General features: G+C 36.0%; 1 protein-coding gene across 1 annotated transcript in view; it reads right to left on the minus strand.

The window, feature by feature from the left end:
• The window catches only part of m (zona pellucida domain-containing protein miniature), a 67,212-nt gene extending 48,995 nt beyond the window's left edge, over nt 1-18,217 (minus strand). Inside the window, exons 1-2 of the mRNA XM_017613274.1 lie at nt 17,240-18,217; nt 8,440-8,545 (exon numbers count right to left, since the gene is read on the minus strand). The gene's annotated coding sequence lies outside the window, so the exon portion shown is untranslated. The remainder of the gene's footprint in view (nt 1-8,439; nt 8,546-17,239) is intronic.
• Nucleotides 18,218-18,875: the final 658 nt, after the last annotated feature.

Raw genomic sequence — 18,875 nt, forward strand, 5'->3', positions numbered from 1 at the left:
TATGTCTGCCTGACTAGTTGACCGTTTGTAAGTCGCTCCATAAATTAGTTATGGTATTAGTAAACAGTTAATTTGCTGAATTTCTGGAATTGTAAAATGATTAAAGCAAATACGACGCCACAAGGCAGCTGAATGCAGACTAAAATGCGTCAAATGATTACGCTAGGCTGCTGGACTTAGCTAAACTGAGGTTGAGATGTCGCTTTAGCTAAATGAGCCATTAAATGCGTTAAATATTTACGACGCGGTGGCTGGATTTTCATGTTGTGCAGACAGCAGCGAGTACGGCAATAGAAATTGCATACAGCAAAAACAAACAAAAAAAAAAAAAACGAAAAGACGAAAAAACACATTCCATAGCACTTTGGCATGAAGAATAACTAGTCGTCGTCGCCTTACAGCTGGATAACAATGTATGTACGTGCCCGCGAGCTTCTCCACTAAAAGCATACTTCTTAGTTAGCTGCTGTGTGGCGCATACTAACATGTTGTCCAGAAAGCCAGAACTGGCTTAAAAAAAAAGAAACAAGACGCACACAGAATCTCGCAGACACGCAAGTAAAAACAAAAGAGTAACTATATGTAAAAAAAGGAACACAAACAAACCGGCTGGCATTGGAGGCAGACAAGATTGAAACAAACTGCAATAAAATATGTACGAGTATCTTCAAAAAAATAAAAAATACACAAAAGCGACAAAACATCGAAAAATAACTAAATAGAAATGGTACAAATATAGCAACAACAACGATGCAGATAACAAAGTTGCAAACAAAAATGTTGCAGGAAGCGTGGAATGTCGCTAAAAAACTAACACTCGAGATGCGTGCGAGCGACGAGCGTAGAACAAGCCGAACTGCATAGACTGCGTAAATGGTGGGTAGGTAGGTGCTGAGTGAAGCAACTGGTTAATATGCATACATATGTACAATATTGGAGTGTATATATATACATATGTATGTTTGCAGGCTTCCACTTCGTTGTTTTTTACGCGGGCAGTTTGATAAGTCAGTGAAATTTTGAATTTTCGCCGCAGTAAATTTAAATGCAACTCTGCTCATAACAGTAACGAGCTCTTATCAAGTAGACTACTATAAAATTTTGGGCAAGCTACGTCGTTTAGCAGACAACCCCGTAAATTTTGACACGAATTGAAAAAGTCAGTATTATGTGAGTGAAGAACCATCGTAAAAGCCAAGGAAAAACTTAGTAAATATTATAAAGACTCTCCGCGACAACTTTCAATGGATAAAGTGGCTTACTGAATTTGTCGAGTGACTGAGGCTATAGGCTCCTCAATTGTCGCAATTCGACGAATACATTTTAACGTTGTTCGACTACTTCTCTAAATTTTAAATTTTGCTTCCCTTACGGACGACTACGGCGAAGAGCATCTGTAAGATTTTGGAGTATAATGTTTTTCTTTTGTTTTGTGTCCCTCAGTCGGTGGTATCCGACCATGGACCCCAGTTTAGGAATCGCGAACTGTGGAGTTACTGCGGTGCGTATTGCGTCCAACTCTGGTACATCGCTCACTGCTATCCGCTGGCTAACCCAGCTCAGCGAATCAAGCAAATGCGTGCAAATGGAGCGAATAACTTGTTTTTCGGTGGCACCTAATTGGTTTTAGGAATTAACGAGTCGGCGCCAATTCTTCGGGCACCAACAACACCGGTACTGGAGCCCAATGGTTTTTGCGGACCGGCGCGTAGGTTGCGGCCCAACTCGTAGCTGCGCGCCGGGCAGATCTAATCGATCATTAGAGGCGGGAACATACCTTTTCCTAGCCTTGGCACAGATTTTATACAAGTCGAAGTGGCATTTTAAAAATTAATTTTTATCAATATAGTACCAGGAAAGATACTACCTCGAGTGGTTTGTAAATTAAGTGCCAGTTGGAGGCACAGAGCAGGCGAGCTGAGATAAGCGCCAGCAGAGGCATGGACCGGAACGGATTTGGACACCATACAACCAACGGAGCACCCTGTGGTGGAGACGCCCACCGACCACATTATAATTATTAATTAGTATTGTCTGTTAGGCTTCGTCCAATTATTTTTCTTTTCGGTAGGTTTCGCTCTGTGTTTTCTCTGTCGCCTTCTATCTAGCATCTCGCACCCAGAGCTCAGTCATATTCGGTTCGTTACCAATCCGGTCGACCCTTAAACAAGATTTTGTTTTGTTTAAATACATTTCTTAGTTTTTGAAAAAATTTTCTGTGTGTTATAGATGATTCCGATTAGGTTAGGTCCTCTCAAAAAAACCTAAAACAGAGCAAGAAATCTTAAATATATAAAAAAAGAGTTCCACGCCACAGAAGCAAAACTTTCTTCGATTTATGCCTAGCTCTTTTCTTTTTGCAGAAATTCCAACTAAGTTTACTACAGACCTTCTTCTAAGTCTTAGTGTTGGTATTCGTATTCGACCCCATCTTAGTATTGGTATTTGCCTTCAGCTGCTCTTCGTTTTCGCTTTAGTCGCCATCTTCCAATTTCTATAGGAATCGTATTCCTTCTTCATATTCGCCTTCCTCGACGTATTATTCATGGTATTCATCTTCGTATTCGTATTTGCTTTTGTATTCATCTCTGTATTTACCTGGATATTCGCTTTCATATTCCTTTTAGTCGCTGACTTCGTATTCGTCTTCATTTTTGCATTATCTTTCGCATTCGTCTTCTATTTCGTATTCGTATTTGTCCTCGTACATACCTTCTTATTTTGTCTTAGTATAACTCTTCATATTTCTACTTGTATTTGCCTTCGAATTCATCTCCGTGTTTTTTTTTCGTATTCATCTTCGATTGGTCTTCGTATTCGTCTTTATATTCGTCTCGGTATTTGCGTTCATATTTTTCTTGGGTTGCTCTTCACATTTGTATTTTCTTGTATTCGCACAAACTGTGCCGAGCTGAAAAATGCCTCAAAAATAATGTGCCTTCTTTACCGTAAAAATTTATTTTGTTGAAAAATCACTAACTTTTCAACCTGCTCTCGTATTTAGTTGTAGTTTTATTTCGGTTCTTCCAATATTTCTCCGTTATTGCATTTTTTTGTGTCCCCGCCTGATACTCAACAATATCTGTATTGCAACATTGTAATGCGTTCAACTGCACACACACACATGTCTACAAATATATATAACTACGTACATATGTACATATGTAGACACGTAAAACTTCCGCTGCAAGTTCGCTTCTTAAGTCTTTTGTTTTTATTTGTTCTGTAGTCAAATATTTGTTGCGCTGTGACTGCTGCTGCTGCGGCTGCGGCTGCACGAGCCGGCCAGCTTTAAGTAAAAGCTTGTTTGTGTTTTTGTTTTTCGAGTTTGCTTTTGCTGCTTTTGTTTTTGTTGTTGTTGTTATTTAACTGCAAATATTTGGAATTTCTCGGAGTTACTTTTTCGCGACATTTACTCATTTTAACAATTTTTTTGCGCTTGCAAAGGTTTATGACAGAAAGTATTGAAACTGGAAATTTTTGAGGTAGTACTACAAGAATTAAGTGAAGGACATAGGTACGTATGTATGAATGTATATCAATCACTGAAATATTTTTTTTTTAATTTCGTGATGATTGAACTTAAAAATATTTTATAAATTATGTGGTACTTACTTAGTTTATGCTAAATAGTTGTAGAACAATAAAGTTTATTGCATTACAATGGCATTATGTATGTATGTTGATCGATATAATGTTAATATACACAAAAATATTCATCCTTACTAATATAATAAATGCGACAGTGAGTTTGTTTGTTTGTTAAGATTTCAAGCTTTAACTAGTAGTACTCCATCAATCAACATGACAGTAGAGTACTGGAACCCGGTATGTAGATATACAAAATCAATTCTATACTCATGGAGAAGCGCTGTCATATTGATAAAAAATCAAATTTAACTTGAACTAAGAGAATTATTTATTTGAAATTTGTATTACAAAATGGGTGTCAGGCGAAAGATATTTAATATGGGTCTAGTTTGAAAATATTTTGAATAGCTATATGAAAAATTAAAATATAGGTGTCAGGCGAAAGCTTGTTAAGCATTTGACTATTATTGAGGTTTTTACAAGGGTTGCCAGCTGTTCCAAAATTTGATTCAATTAATTTTAATGAATTTTTTACAATATGTGTATCATTCGAAATGGCTTCGAAAAGGCTTTATTACTTTACTACGTGTAAGAGGTGGCCACCTATTCAAAAAATAAAATTATACTTTAAGGGAATTGGTGTCAGACGAAGGAGGTGTAAGGAGATTTTAGTTAGAAAATATTTTGTAGGTGCTTAAAAAATAAGAATTTCCAGAGCTCCTATGTTATGGCTGAGCCTATTGATACTAAGTTTTATTGAAACAAACTACACCTAATGTAATACGAAGAAATTTAATACACTCAGGAAGGTGAATATACATAAATCTTTTCAAATCATTTTTCCTAAAAATTCTTAAAACCAGTGTTTTGTTTAAGTTCATCCTCAAATCGTTAAATTAATTTCTTCACACTCCAAATAAATTAATGAAGCAAAAGCAACTTAGTATATAGTAAGGAGGTTAATAGTAGTTAATTTTCTCACTCACAGCTTGGCGTTTGCTTTAGGTAACTCACTATTTACACACACTTCCAACTCATTCATTAATTTCATTTCTGCGGCTGATGCACAAATATTTACATTCACAAAAAGACACAATACAAATGAACTGACTGTCTGTGGTTGCTGTTAGTTTTTTTTTTTATACAAAATACATACCTATGTATATACATACATACATAGATATTTCATTTCAACCGCAGATAAAATTTTGTATATTATTAAAATGCCACAGAAGTCAAAACACACAAAGTGAATGAGTGCTACTTTTACTTGTCAGCACCGTTAACGGATTTGCATTCCAACCCATAGTAATAACAATGAAATTGTATTTACATAAACTTAATCTGGCAATGCTTATGACTTTTGTGGTCGAAGAACTAACTGTATAAATTGAAAAATGTTTTGTATAATTTTTTAAATATTAGAAGCTATTTGCGATGGATCTCGAAAAATAAAAGAAAGGGAAATGTATTGCAAAGTTTTCGCTTTACTGAGTTAAGAAAAATTCACAAATTTTACTATTTTAAATTTTCTAAAAGCTTTAACGCAGATCTCGAAACTAAATTTTTTGACACATAGGAAGATTTCTTATCTACATATCAGTGGCGTAGACAGAGGGACGGAGGGACCAGGGGTAGATACCTCCACTTGGCTGATGCGCTACTATTTTTCATGTTTAATTTTTTATATTAATTAGGGCTTTAGATTTTTGGGTCGCCCATTCTCGAGTATTTTAATACACGGGAAATCGACCAATCATGTTCTCGCCACAATCTCAGGTACTGCCACTTTCACGACCAATTTTATACATAAATACCGAAGGTATAAAAAAATGTAACAACAATTACATAGCGATGGTTAAAGACTTTATTACTAAATAGAAATACGAAAACTGGGATATTTTAGTAACTACTGGAGATTATTCACTCCAAATTGATATTTACAATAAGTTTTAGACGGAAAATAAGAATATTATAAATGTTTGGAAAATGGGCGTAGCCACGCCCACTGCCTGACGCAGTTGTTGGCCTTGGACGGCATATCAAACGGCTGAAAATTTTTAAAATCGGACAATAAACACGCCCACATCCCATATAACGGTAAGTTAGTACGTTTATGATAAAATCTTGGAAAACGGGTGTAGCCACGCCCACTTATGACCACATACATATGTGTGTCTCGATAACCGTTCGATCAATTTGTAAAAAACTCGGTGTGGTTATTGTGATTGCCACATAAAAGCAAAATGTTGAAAATTATAGAAATCAGACAAAAATAAAGCCAACTTTTCATATAACGGTAAATTTCAGAAATGCTTGAAGAAATTTTATTTAGAAATTTCAGGACGCTAATTTACTCAAAATTTATAAATAGATACTAACAACAATCCTTAGAAAAGAAGTAATATTTTTATGGAATTTTGAAAAATGGGCGATGAGATCGAAGATGTTTGAAACAGTGGTAAAACCACCCCTGCTTACCATGGAGCGGTAGTTTTCGGAAAAGTGAAAAAAACTGTATTTAATACTTGCGCCGGGTATCTAATGTCCGGCTCTGGTGGAACTTAGATTTTTTTACTTGTTTTAATTAACCATATCTTTTAGATTCCTTTAAAAGAAAATCCTGACGTCATATAGAAAAAGTAAAACACATTCAACAAAAAAAGGAAGATAACCGCGCTGTACTTAGTAAAAGGTAATGCAAGAAGAGTTGAAGTTTTCAAAGCAAAAAGTCGCATTTTCCCACGTTTTATCCATTTGGACATTTTAGCTTACAAAAATATATACAGTAGGGTGGACTCCAATGAAAATTAAATTAGTTATGCATCTTTTCTATTAAAAATCACAAAGTGGATATCAAAGGAGATTTGTTTTTGACATTTTAACTCATTTTGAGGTGTGGCAACGTCCGCAAATTATTGGTTGGTAGTTATGTATGTATGTATGTATTTGACTTTTTAAACTCCTTGCAGTATACAGCAGAAGCCATTTAGCTATTTTCTCGCGTTATGAGTGCAATTGTGAATTCTACTGTTTGAGACTTATCTGGGTATGTGTTATTATTTAATAGGCTCATAAACTCATACACATTCAAAATAAATTAAATAGTGTAAAATTGCAAGGTCCTAAAGAGATAATAAAGCATACTAAACTTTATTATTATAAGCGGTAAATCAGCGAAAAATACGAGCAAACCGTAAGCATAAATTATGACAGCGTTTTTGTTTGAGCTGAGCGCTGCTTTGATATAAGGAACAAGTGTTATGTATGTACATATATATTCATGTGCACGCACATAAATATTCATTCTATAAAAGCACAAAGAAGTGTGTAAGTACGGGTACGTCAATCCAACGCCTCTCAGACAAACTTAACTATAACTTAAGCGCGCAAGTAAGCGAACAAAAGTCGTTGCCATAAAAAATGTCATTGATTCGGCAAACTTTCATGCTTGATGTAATAAAAGTCGCCTTTACGATCCATGAAAATGGAATCTNAAAAAAAAAAAAAATCAATAAAATTATTAATTTTTACACTCAATAAAAGCTGATTTAAACAGCTGCAGACAGGTGTAAAATAGAGAAAGAACAGCGCACTAAACCAAAAATTCGGTTGTCAAGCATTCAGATAAAATTTTATTTGTGTAAAAAAATTGACGCAGAATACAATAAAAAAAATGTGCTAAATTGAATTTAATACATACATATGTACACGAATTGATTGGCATACAACAGTTAGGTTCTCGAAGAAAGCGCTGAGGTGAGTCAAAAGAAAACGTGCGAAGTAGCGAAATAATAACAAAAAAAAAAAAAACAGTGCGCATTCTGCGGAAAGAGAAAATGAAAAGGTCGTTTGGCGCTTTGATTGATTTGTGGTATGCAAAATTTAAACACACACCTAAATACGTCGTACAGGTGGATTTTTGTGGTTGAATGCGGATTTTTTCATCACCTCTGGCTATTCGAAAAGTCACGCATGCGCATCGACAAAAGCTCTTGATAGCTAAATAAGCAAAGTATTGTTGTTGGGCTGTGACTGTGTCTGTTCGCACATAAATGATAATTTATGGAGATATTATATGTTTATATGTTTGATTCGCTGTGGCTGCTTAAAGAGTTTACTGGGTCACAAAAAAAAACATGTTTTTGTTATTAAGAAAATTAATTTCTTTTTTTAGTTTATCGATATTTTGCTGAATGAATTTCATTGATAGCTGAATTCTGTCAAAAAATTAATGTTAATGTATGCACTCAGCTTCGAAATAATAGCAATTTAATTTTACATATACATGGTATGTATGTAGGAAGGACCATAGGTGTGGCTAGAACTGAAAGCCAGCGACACACTTAGACCCAAAGTGGAAGATCACCGAAACAAAAAGTTTAACTCGATTTTGCTGAACTATTTGTAGATTTGATAGGCTTTTTAGCTTTGTAACCGCCACTTCACATTTGTTGTGGGGAAAACGGCGTCCCCAGAAGCCGGAATTTAAAGAGAAGTTTAAGTGCTTTCCTTTCCTCTTCTTAGTTCTTGCAGCCTCGCTTCTATGAAACCACCAATGGTGTAAGGTATAACCTTCCTGCTTAAGGCATATAAGCTTTGATACCTTCTTTGATCTTACCCAGGCGAAGAGATCAGGCTGGTCGTATTAATTAATTCGTTTTCTAGGTCATAGACAAAATATTTTAAGAGTAGCTTGTAGTTGGGAAATAATTATCTTCTTGATCGTGCTCCCTTGGAAGTTCACAAAGACTTTAAGACATTAACATCCGTCTTGGTTAAGATCTATTTTTAGGCTAATTTACATTGGGAGGTAAAGGAGGAGTTACTCGATTCTTGTTCACTTACCTCAAAAATACACCGAAAAGATTAATCCAAATTGCTTTTCTGCACCAATCCCGATAATTATTTCAGGCAATGTGTTTCAATTTAAAATTTGATTTTATTTTTATTCCTGAAAATGAAAAGGTTAAATTGTTTAATAATTTTATGCCATCTATTTATTTAATGCATTATTTTTTAAATAATTAATATAATATTAGGCTAACAGAAAATTTAGCCGGCTTCATTTGGCGGTCATACCAGATCGATTTTGAAACAAAAAACACTAATGGTGTAGTTTTCTTTAAATGACTACAATTTTAACAATTTTTAAGTGGATATTCGAATCTAGAACCTAACAAATAATAGCAAGCACTTTCACACACTCAGCTACAGCCAAATTATGTAAACGTGTTTTTCCAATGCTCAGTTTGAATTACCAGCTCGATTTGCTATCTCAAACAATAGGCAGAACGAACGGTATGTCTATAGACGATATCGAGCTTTTATGTTTTCTCGTTTTGTTTTGAAAATGAGCAGGAATTAATGTACATGGCGTATGAGTAACATTCTTTCCTGTCATATGACATACAAAAAACTCCTTGCGCATTTTTTTTTTTTGCCGAAACATTTCTTTTTTATTTATCCATCGATTTTCTTCACTTGTAGCAGAATCTGTTACCTTTTTTTATTTTCCCCCCTGGTAAAATTTTCATTTGTTTTGTTAATTTTTTTAATAAAAAAAACAATATCAAATCACGAATGACTAATTAATTTTTCAGAAACTATGGATAATTTGATTAAAAGTGTTGAATCGGTTCGTAAGATATACGTGATTAGGTCGGATCACTTTTTTTAAGTCGAATGACGGTGAATCGAAATTATCTCGGAAACTTATCCATAGGGAAAAATTAACCCGACTTTCGAAAGCAGAGAGTAATTCTATATAGAAATTGGATAGGGGCATCCGGTAAACAGAATAAAAAATGATTTATACACAAATTTTTTGCCATTAATTTGTTTTTTAATAAAATAAAAAAGTAAAAAAAATCATCTTAAAAGAGGAGTACTTTTTCGATTGGCAGCTTTGTACGTTGTAAGTTATGCTACGTTTGAAAAATCGACGGGACCCCTTAAAAAAACTGAAGGAAATGTGAGCCAAAAATCTGTTGGTAAGCACAAAAATAAAATTAGTAACAAGAACTGTTAAATGCCTAATAAATAAATACCTTTATACAAACATAAATACTAAAGAGTAAATTCGTCACAGCTTGGCTACCTGTGCGCCAAACTGCTTACACGTTTACTTGATTTCATCGCCTTAGTGTTGGCTCAGGTAAACTTGGCTATAAAGTAACTTAGCTGGCGGTAGCATGCAACCAGCAGACCAATAAAAAGTGCAGCAAATAGCAAAGACGGCCATAATATAATATTATTAATTAGCGCTTGCACGCTTGCGTCTGTATCCGAGAAATATGGATCAGTGGATCAATGGCATGAATAGCAGCCACAAGAGAAGTAACAAACAGGCAAAACACACAGTAAACACATAAACGTCTCTGCGACTTGGGTAGAATATATTTAAAAATCAACATGTACACTTACTCACACATTAATAGGTACCCACATACATAGAGTACTTTACTTATAAACAAGCTGATGGATGGGAGAAAATACCTCTGCACAAAAATACTAAATAGAAAAAGCAATAAGAACAAAAGCTGGCAGATACTATGAAAAGAAAAAAATATTAAGCGCAAGCGAAGTGTTTTGAGCTTCAGAAAAATAAAAATAATGAATAAAACACAACAACACAAATAAAAAAGAAAATGTACAAGAGAGACGACGATGCCATACGAAAATATTTATAACAAGTGAACGTGCGCGCATGCGCAGCAGCAAGTCAAGCGAGTAAAATTCGAAATTTGCGCACGGAGTAAAAAGTGAGAAAAATGTAAAATGGCAAAAGAAATGACAGCATTGCAGTGAAGAAAATATGGTAAGATTTAAAAACACATGCTACATGCATATGTTGGTATGTACACTAGGCATATGACTTCATTCTAAAATTAAATACAACTTTGAGGAGAGGATGAGGAATGTTGAAACAAAAATAAAAATAACTATTTTGTACAATTTTTAGTAAAAGTAAGTATTTTTTATGGAATTTTATTATGTTGTACTGAAAAAGCATTTATATATCGTCGATGTTTTTGCAAAACCGCCTAAATCGCCGTTGTGGCAAAAATGAGATTTGGTAACTTTGAATTCCAGGCATCGATATTTATGCATAAATATCGTGTAATCCTTATTAAAACAACAGATTTGTAAAATAATAGCTAGAGAAAATACCGCCTCTCAATGGGCGGTTTTGCAACAACATCGACGATATGTACATTAGGGTGGGTCAATTTGTGTGGGAGATGTTTTTGAATAAGCGCATATAGCACGGTATGTACATACATACTACTTATGNTCGACAATGAAAATAAAATTTATGAATTTTCTTAACATTATGTTAAATGATAACATTTTGAAAGAAAAAACTTCATAAGTATTCGTATACTTCCTATGAAGTTTTCAAATACTGCTGAATTCAATCAACATACTCAAGTGTTTTGGAAAAGCGGAACAGTGTTTTATGTAGCAGAGCACTGTTGAGTAACATTGCTCAGTTATTCAAATTTATGATGTTCTCTTTTTTTCTTCCTATCTTTTTTAGTACTCTAAAATGTATGTTCCATTTACTCATGTACACATGTGAAGAGTATTTCTGCTGGTATATTTGCAGACCTTTAATATGTACATATATGGAAAATTCCAAGTCATCGGAATAAACAAAAAAATAAAAAAATTTTGGAAACCAATTTTTGATCGCAGTTATAATTAGTTTGACATGGAATTGTTCATACATATTATATGTAAGATGTTTTTTTTTTTCAGTACAATTTTTTTCTCACAGTTCTTCGGTTTTCATCATCCCCATCCTCTCCTCATAAGCATTTTTAATTTTAGAAAAAAGTCATATGCCTAATGTATACACATACACATACTTTTTATACCACTACGCTCTCCTCACATACAAATTTCTAAGCTTAGTAAAGAAAATTTAAAAAAAAATACATTAATACTACATCTACATAAATACAAGTACTTCGTAAGCAGCAACAAATACTCTTAATAATAAGCAGCGAAAATAACAGCAATGCTTATGAAAAAATAACAAAGTTAGGAACGTTGGGAAAAACCATAACAGCGCATGAAATGTAAATTTAGCAGATTTGCGTTTAGAATCAGAACAACACAAGGCATAATCAGACACAATCGATAAACCGACAGACACGATGTGAAAGACACACAAAGAACGGTAAAAGCGAATTACATACATAAGTCAAAAAGAATTAAAAAAAAAAACGTTTTATGTATTTACTACACGCTTTAAATTTATTGACTTTGTAGCAGGTGGTTAGTAATCGGTGAAAAATATGTACATAATATTTTCTGAAATGATAATACTCATGGTAGAAAAAAGAAGGTAGTTACATGATTTATTTTGGAATGAATTTCCGTCATACCGTGTCAAGCTTGGTTAGCAGACAAACCGGTTTCGGCGTTGTGCCATCTTCATGTCATTTTTCGTTACACTTACAGGTCCATTCTGCACGTTTCCGAAGATTTTGTTACCGGAATATTTTATTACAGAAAAATGCTACCAGTTCTTATCACAGCGATTTCGTGTATATTGATAATGCAGTTAAAAGATTCAGCAGTTCAGCTATGAAGAATTGTGGAAATTTTGGCATTGCATATTTCACGGGGCAATATTTTGATACCAGCTTATGAGATGGTAACAAAATTTACCGGTTACAAGAGTACACAGAATATGAATAGGGTTTAAAAATTTCCAGGAACTTTATTTACCGATTACAAAATTTGTATTACCAGCGCAGAATCGACCTGTTAATGGCATTAGCAGCCATGTTAGCAATTTGACTTTTGCTGGTTTTCATCAAAATTTAGCAACCAGATTGAAAATTATGTAGTTATAACAAAAATTTTTACTGAAACTACATAAGGTAGTTTTTCAAAATCACAAAACACATATCGACCCATTTGCGCAAAATTATTGTGTTACAGAAATCAGATTTTACAGGAAAGTGTTTTCTTGTATTTTTCTCTGCTTTCGCTAGCACCATCAATGCCAAAGCTTAGATTTGCTGAGATAATTCAGAAACATAACTAAACGCAAGATTTGTTTTTTGTGGAAAGGTCTCTATGTTCTAGTTTCTTAGCACAAATCGATGGATGAGTGGAAGATCGACCTATCTCGGCAGTTAAAGTATAACAATTCGATGTTTTTGCCTGGAGGCGGACATTTTTTTGTTCAAAGTTCATTGACCTCAACTACCCCGTTCTAGTATTTACCAACTAGTTCTCAGTAATTATAACCCTAGCTTACCTCCCAAATATCAATAAATTAAAAATCAATAATTTTGTTTTAAGGAAGTATTTCCATTATTCTAGTAGAAATATTTAAAAAAAAATTGCTTTTCAAAATTGCCTTGCAAAAATACTTTGGACTCTTGGATGTAAGGTAAACTTTTTTGTTTGCTTTTAAGGTGGTCTAATATGCATATCGGAATTCTACTTGGTACAAAAGTAGGTGGATTACTCACTAAGGACCAAATAGAATTTAAAAGCAACAACTAGATACATCTATAAATTAGTTCCAGTGTTTATTAAAACCCAGGGCTTTGAACAAATTTGTAAGTGAAGAACTTTAACTTTTAAAAAATTTCATAGCTACCCTGTCGAGAAACAAAAATGTTAGCTAGGGGCTCTCTATATTACGATAATATAACTATGTATGATGACTGCCAGGCATTCAAAGAAAAAAATTCTTCTTACATCAACATTTCTTTTATTTTCTGATTTTTAGTGATTGTCATTTCTTCTTTCGTTGTTACCGGTAACAACTAATTGTTGCACGCTAAAAATTAGAAAGCATAAAATGGTCATCAAAGCAATTGGTAACAGTTGCCTACAGCATATGTATATATATTCTTATTTAAAAAATAATAATGTTTCTAGCAGCATTTTCAAATGTACATAGATATGTATATACGTTGGTATGCAAGCATGTATGTAGATACATATCGCGTATCAACAAAATGCAAAACCGCGTATGTGAGGTACGTATTTCAAAACGGTTCTCTTTTTTATAAAGCAATCGCATTTCTGGCTAGTATATTTCAGTACGAATGAATAAGGCTTGAGCAAATACAATTTTTGGCAGCAAATATTAGTTACGCGGTTTTGCAGAAGGACGATACGCAGTTTTATATTTTGAACGACGATATGCATTTGCATATTTTTGTCTTCAGTAGTAATTACACTTCCGATAACGGACTGAGCCCGAAACATGGTAATATGTAGATCTATGTTCCAGCATAAGAACATCCACCAACCTACATAGCTGTCTTCAGATCGAAAAACGAGAAACCAAATCGGCCACGTTCTGATAGACGGAAGGCATGCTTCCAGCGTTTTAGACGTACGCATCGACTCGGATTACTATCTTGTTGTAGCCAAGATACGCACCCGCCTCTGTGCAGCAAAAAATGTGCACCCAAAAATGCAAGGAAAGCTTAACGTCGAAAATCAGCAATCAGAACAGACAGCCAATGCATTCGCTACCCAACTATCACACCTGCTCTCAGAGAGCACTCTTCAACAAGCCGAGATATGCGAGCCGTGGAACCACATTTCCCGCTCGTTAAATACCGCCGCCGAAGAAGTAGTCGAATTTCAGCGAGCCCGAAAGAACAACTGGTACGATGGGGAGTGTCAGGAAGCTGCAGGGAAAGAAATGCCGCCTACAGGGCCACGCTGCGATCGGGCACAACGCGCGCTATGTGAGACCGCTATAGGGATCTGAAGAGGTAAGCGGGACGAATTTGCCGCAATAAGAAGAGAGAGGCCCAAATACGTGAGTGCGAAAAGCTTGAAATGCTGGCCGAAAGGAAGAATGCCCGAAAATTTTACCAGAGAGTTAGGCGACTTACGGAAGGTTTCAAGACTCGGGCGTACTCTTGTAAGAACAACAATGGCGACCTAGTCACCGATGTTCAGAACGTATTTAAATTATGGAGGGAATACTTTTCCACGCTACTGCATGGCAGCAGCGCGGAAAGTTGTGGAGAAGAAGAACCCGAGCCCCCTGTCGATGATTACGGAGTCGATGTTCCTCCGCCTGGCCATGACAAAGTACGAATAGCAATAACGCGGCTGAAAAACAACAGAGCTGCTGGAGTTGACAGCCTGTCAGCTGAGCTATTCAAGTACGGTGGCGAGGAGTTCATAAGATGCATGCATCAACTCTTATGCAGAATATGGTCAGATGAACGCACAATCCACAAGAACGGCGACCCCGCCATTCGCGCCAACAACCGCGGGATCAGCCTTCTAAGAATAGGTTACAAGGTCTTATCGAGTATATTGTGTGAAAGACTGAATTCCACCGCCAACGACCTGATTGGACCTTTTTAGTGTGGGTTTAGACCTGAAAAATCCACCATAGACCAGGTATTCACAATACGCCAAATCTTGGAGAAGACCCGCGAGAAAAGGATCGACACTCACCACATATTTGTCGACTTCAAAGCCGTTTTTAACAGCACTAAAATAAGTTTCCTATACGCCGCTATGTCTGAATTTGGCATCCCCGCCAAACTGATACGGCTGTGTAAAATGACGTTGAGCAATACCACCAAACAGGGTTTCAGAGAGGGCGACTTTCTTTCATGTGACTTCTTTAATCTGTTGTTTGAGAAAATAATAAGAGCTGCAGAACTCAACCGCTCAGGAAAAATATTTTACAAGAGCGTACACTTGCTGGCGTATGCCGACGACAACGATATTATCGGTAAAAACAACGGCTATGTCTGTTCTGCCTTCTCGGTATTGGATAGAGAAGCAAAGCGAATGGGTCTGGTGGTAAACGAGGACAAAACGAAGTATCTCCTGTCATCACACAAACAGTCAGAGCATACGCATCTTGGCATCCGCGTCACTGTTGACAGTTACAAGTTTGCAAAAGTAGACGACTTCATTTATTTGGGAATCAGCATTAACGCCAATAAAAATGCAAGCCAACGCAGAATCACTCTTGCTAACAAGTGCTACTTTGGACTGAGTAGGCAATTCAGGAGTAAAGTCATCTCTCGTCTTACAAAGATCATAAGTCTATAAGTCACTCATCATGCCTGTTGGTGTATGGCGCGGAGGAATGGACAATGAAAGCATCTGATGAAGCGCCTCTTGGAGTTTTCGAGAGAAAGATTCTGCGAAAGACTTGCGGATCTTTACGCGTTGACGATGGCGAGTACCGCAGACGATGGAACGATGAGCTGTATTAGCTTTACAACGATATAGATATAGTGGAGCGAATTAAAATTCAACGGCTCCGCTGGCTTGGCCATGTCGTTCGAATGGACAGAAACACTCCTACTCTGAAAGTATTGAACGTGGGCTGCGATGCTGGTAACAGAGGAAGAGGAAGGCCTCCTCTGCTTTGGAAAGACCAGGTGGAGAAAGACTTGGCTTCACTTGTCATTTCCAATTGGCTTTAGTTAGCACAGATGAGAAATGACTGGCGTGCTGTTTTGGACTCGGCCAAAATCGCTTAGGCGGTTACAGTGCCAATAAAGAAGAAGATATTCATATTAATTCATAAAGTCAAAATGGTTTTTGTCAAACCCTGGTAGCGAACCCAAAATTTTATTTAAAAAAATTTGAAATTTTCGCGAACTTTGTGCTTTTATAAGTAGCACAAAATAAAGGGGTGCCCATTATGTTGATATTTTTAAGGACCACCCTAACATCTATACATATTTATAAATGAGTTCTCATACTTTAATTAAATTGCAATGCGCATGTTTGGTAGATAATAATAGTTCGACCTTTTTTCAAGCCGTCACTTATTTTAATACGTATATGATCTCCCATTGCGCTGAAAATATATAAACACCTCTATATATGTAATTATATACACACCTAACATCTAGACAAATTTACTATATCTAATTTGCAATTATCGATCATTAAACAATCCATTGATGTGCACAAAGTAGAACTGCGAAATATCGGTCAACGCGTAGTTCGGCCACACAAACATAATACATACACACACACACACACACACACACACACACATTTTTTATAAACTCATAAATCCATGCTAAGTGTACTGCTTTCTTTTTTTTCATTTGCTTTTCTTTGGCACTGTGGCCAAGATGAATTTCGTGTTTGAGCAATTACCTATTGCTGGATAAATGTTATTGTTATTCTTATTTTTATACCCGAGCGCACTTGTGCACAAGGGTATATTAATTTTGTTCACATAACGGTTGTTTGTAACAGCCAAAANTATTTCGAAATTGAAGGACGCTAATTTACTCAAAATTGATACACCTCGGCTTACCATCTAGCGGAAGGTTTCGGAAGGGTGAAAAAACATATATTTAATACTTGCGCCGGGTATTTAATGTTCGGCTCCGCCCGAACTTAGACTTTCTTACTTGTTGCTATTGCTATCGTTGTTAGAGAGTAATTTTTATACCACTTTTACAATCGCAAAGATTTTCATTCTTTTTATTGCTAAACATTTTTTCATTACTTCGCACTGGAATTTTATGTGAAATCTTTTGTAGTTTTTTTTTTTAGTTTTTGCCAAAACTTTTTGGCGCAATCCGCTAATAAGAATATAAAACTAAATAATAAAACCAAACTCAGTTGTACTCTGAAAAGCTGAGTATGTAATTCGCACCTTGTTAAGACACTTGTCGGCGCGTAGGCTGCAGGATGGTTGGTTAGATGCGTTGATGATAGAGCTTTTATAGCTGTTGTTTGTCGTTGGCTCGGATTGCAAACGTTTTGTTGATTGTTGTCGGTTTTTTTTTTTGCTGTGGAAAAAACTCACTTACTAGACTGAGCCTCTTATTTTTTATTATCGTTCGTTTCTTAGTGTTTAATTTTTTTCACTGATTTTTGTTACTCGCTCAATACCTTCTCACCCTCTTTGCGTTTCTTCCTATTTGAATTTAATTTTTTTATAAAATTTTTTCTTTTACTTTTTTTGCTGTTTCTTTGTACTTTTAGTCTACACCACAACACCAGATACACACCAAAAACAGTTATGCGCCAACGAGTCAGCAGTAATTTTTTTTTTAGCCGTTCTAGCTGCAGAAGTGGAGCGAACGCTGTTATTGTTGGCTATTTGGCTGTTTGCTGCTGGTCGTTTGGGGTCTGTCTGAGCAGTTGGTCGGCCAGGCGGACGGTTCGTTAAGCACCACTTGCTCTTCAACGCTTTTTCTTCTAACACTAATTTTTTATTTTATTTTTTATTTGTTTGTGGCTTTCTTTCTCTAAAACACTGGGAGAAGAACACTTTAAGTCTTAAGTTTGCTTATGTGCGAACTCAGCTGGATTTCAGGTGTAGCGCAGTGCTTGTTGTTTTATTTTTCTTTTTGAATAACGGCTTAAAGCGAGACGTAGCCGAGAACACGTGTGCACGCAACGAGTGACAAACGCGAAATACGCGATCCAAAGCGTTACTTTCTTTCGTTAGACTGATACTTCTGCTGGTTTGAGGAGTGCAGTGGACTGCTTTGCTGCTGATATTCGGCTGGCTTAAGCCAAGCGATCGTACGGCATGGCTGGCTGCAAGTGAAGCCGCAGATGCCACTGTGTGCTAGCCAGTTGAAGAAGAGAATTTACCACAACCACCACAATTGTTTTTGGTTGCTGCTTTCACTCAGCGATCGGGCCAGCAGTGGTAGCGCAGGTTCCAGTGGAATGGCAGGTGAATGAGTGGCGAACAAGAAATTGCTTATCATATTGCTACATTGGCTGTTAACTAGCAGTGTTGCTGTTCGGCAGTGGACCCAGCCGGTGCTGTTAATTACTGACCTTGCTGTTATTTTTCTTTGCTGTTACATTACAACACTTTTGATTGCCATCAACATGAAATAAAGGAAATACGATTGGTTTACTATACTTTTTTATGTAGCTAGAGAGGATGGCTAATAGTGTACTCTTATCGTCAATATCAAAGCAAACAGTCTCCAGTTTTTAACGGAGGACGAGAGTCATATGTAGGCTCAATTTTAAGTCCTCTTGAGGAGATAATAGCTTATTGGTGGGGTTGCTCCAAAGTGAAAATACATGTGTACATAAGTAGAGTCCGACTGATTAATCGGCATCGGCATCGGCTAGTATCGGCACAAAACTGAGCATCGTTATCGGCATCGGCATCGGCATCGGCCTTTTTTCGCCGATTCTTTGCCGATTCTTTGGAATTTCTTTTCAAATGTTCAGGTGAAGCGACAGCCAACTTTAAAAAACATTTGCAGACAGCTTACAAAAAAAAATTGCCAAAAATTAACGGGATTTTATAGCAGCTT

The sequence above is a fragment of the Rhagoletis zephyria genome, unplaced genomic scaffold (assembly GCF_001687245.7).
Source record: "Rhagoletis zephyria isolate East Lansing unplaced genomic scaffold, Rhagoletis_zephyria_1.1 Rzeph_scaffold_00638, whole genome shotgun sequence".
NCBI classification, from domain to species: Eukaryota; Metazoa; Arthropoda; class Insecta; order Diptera; family Tephritidae; genus Rhagoletis; species Rhagoletis zephyria.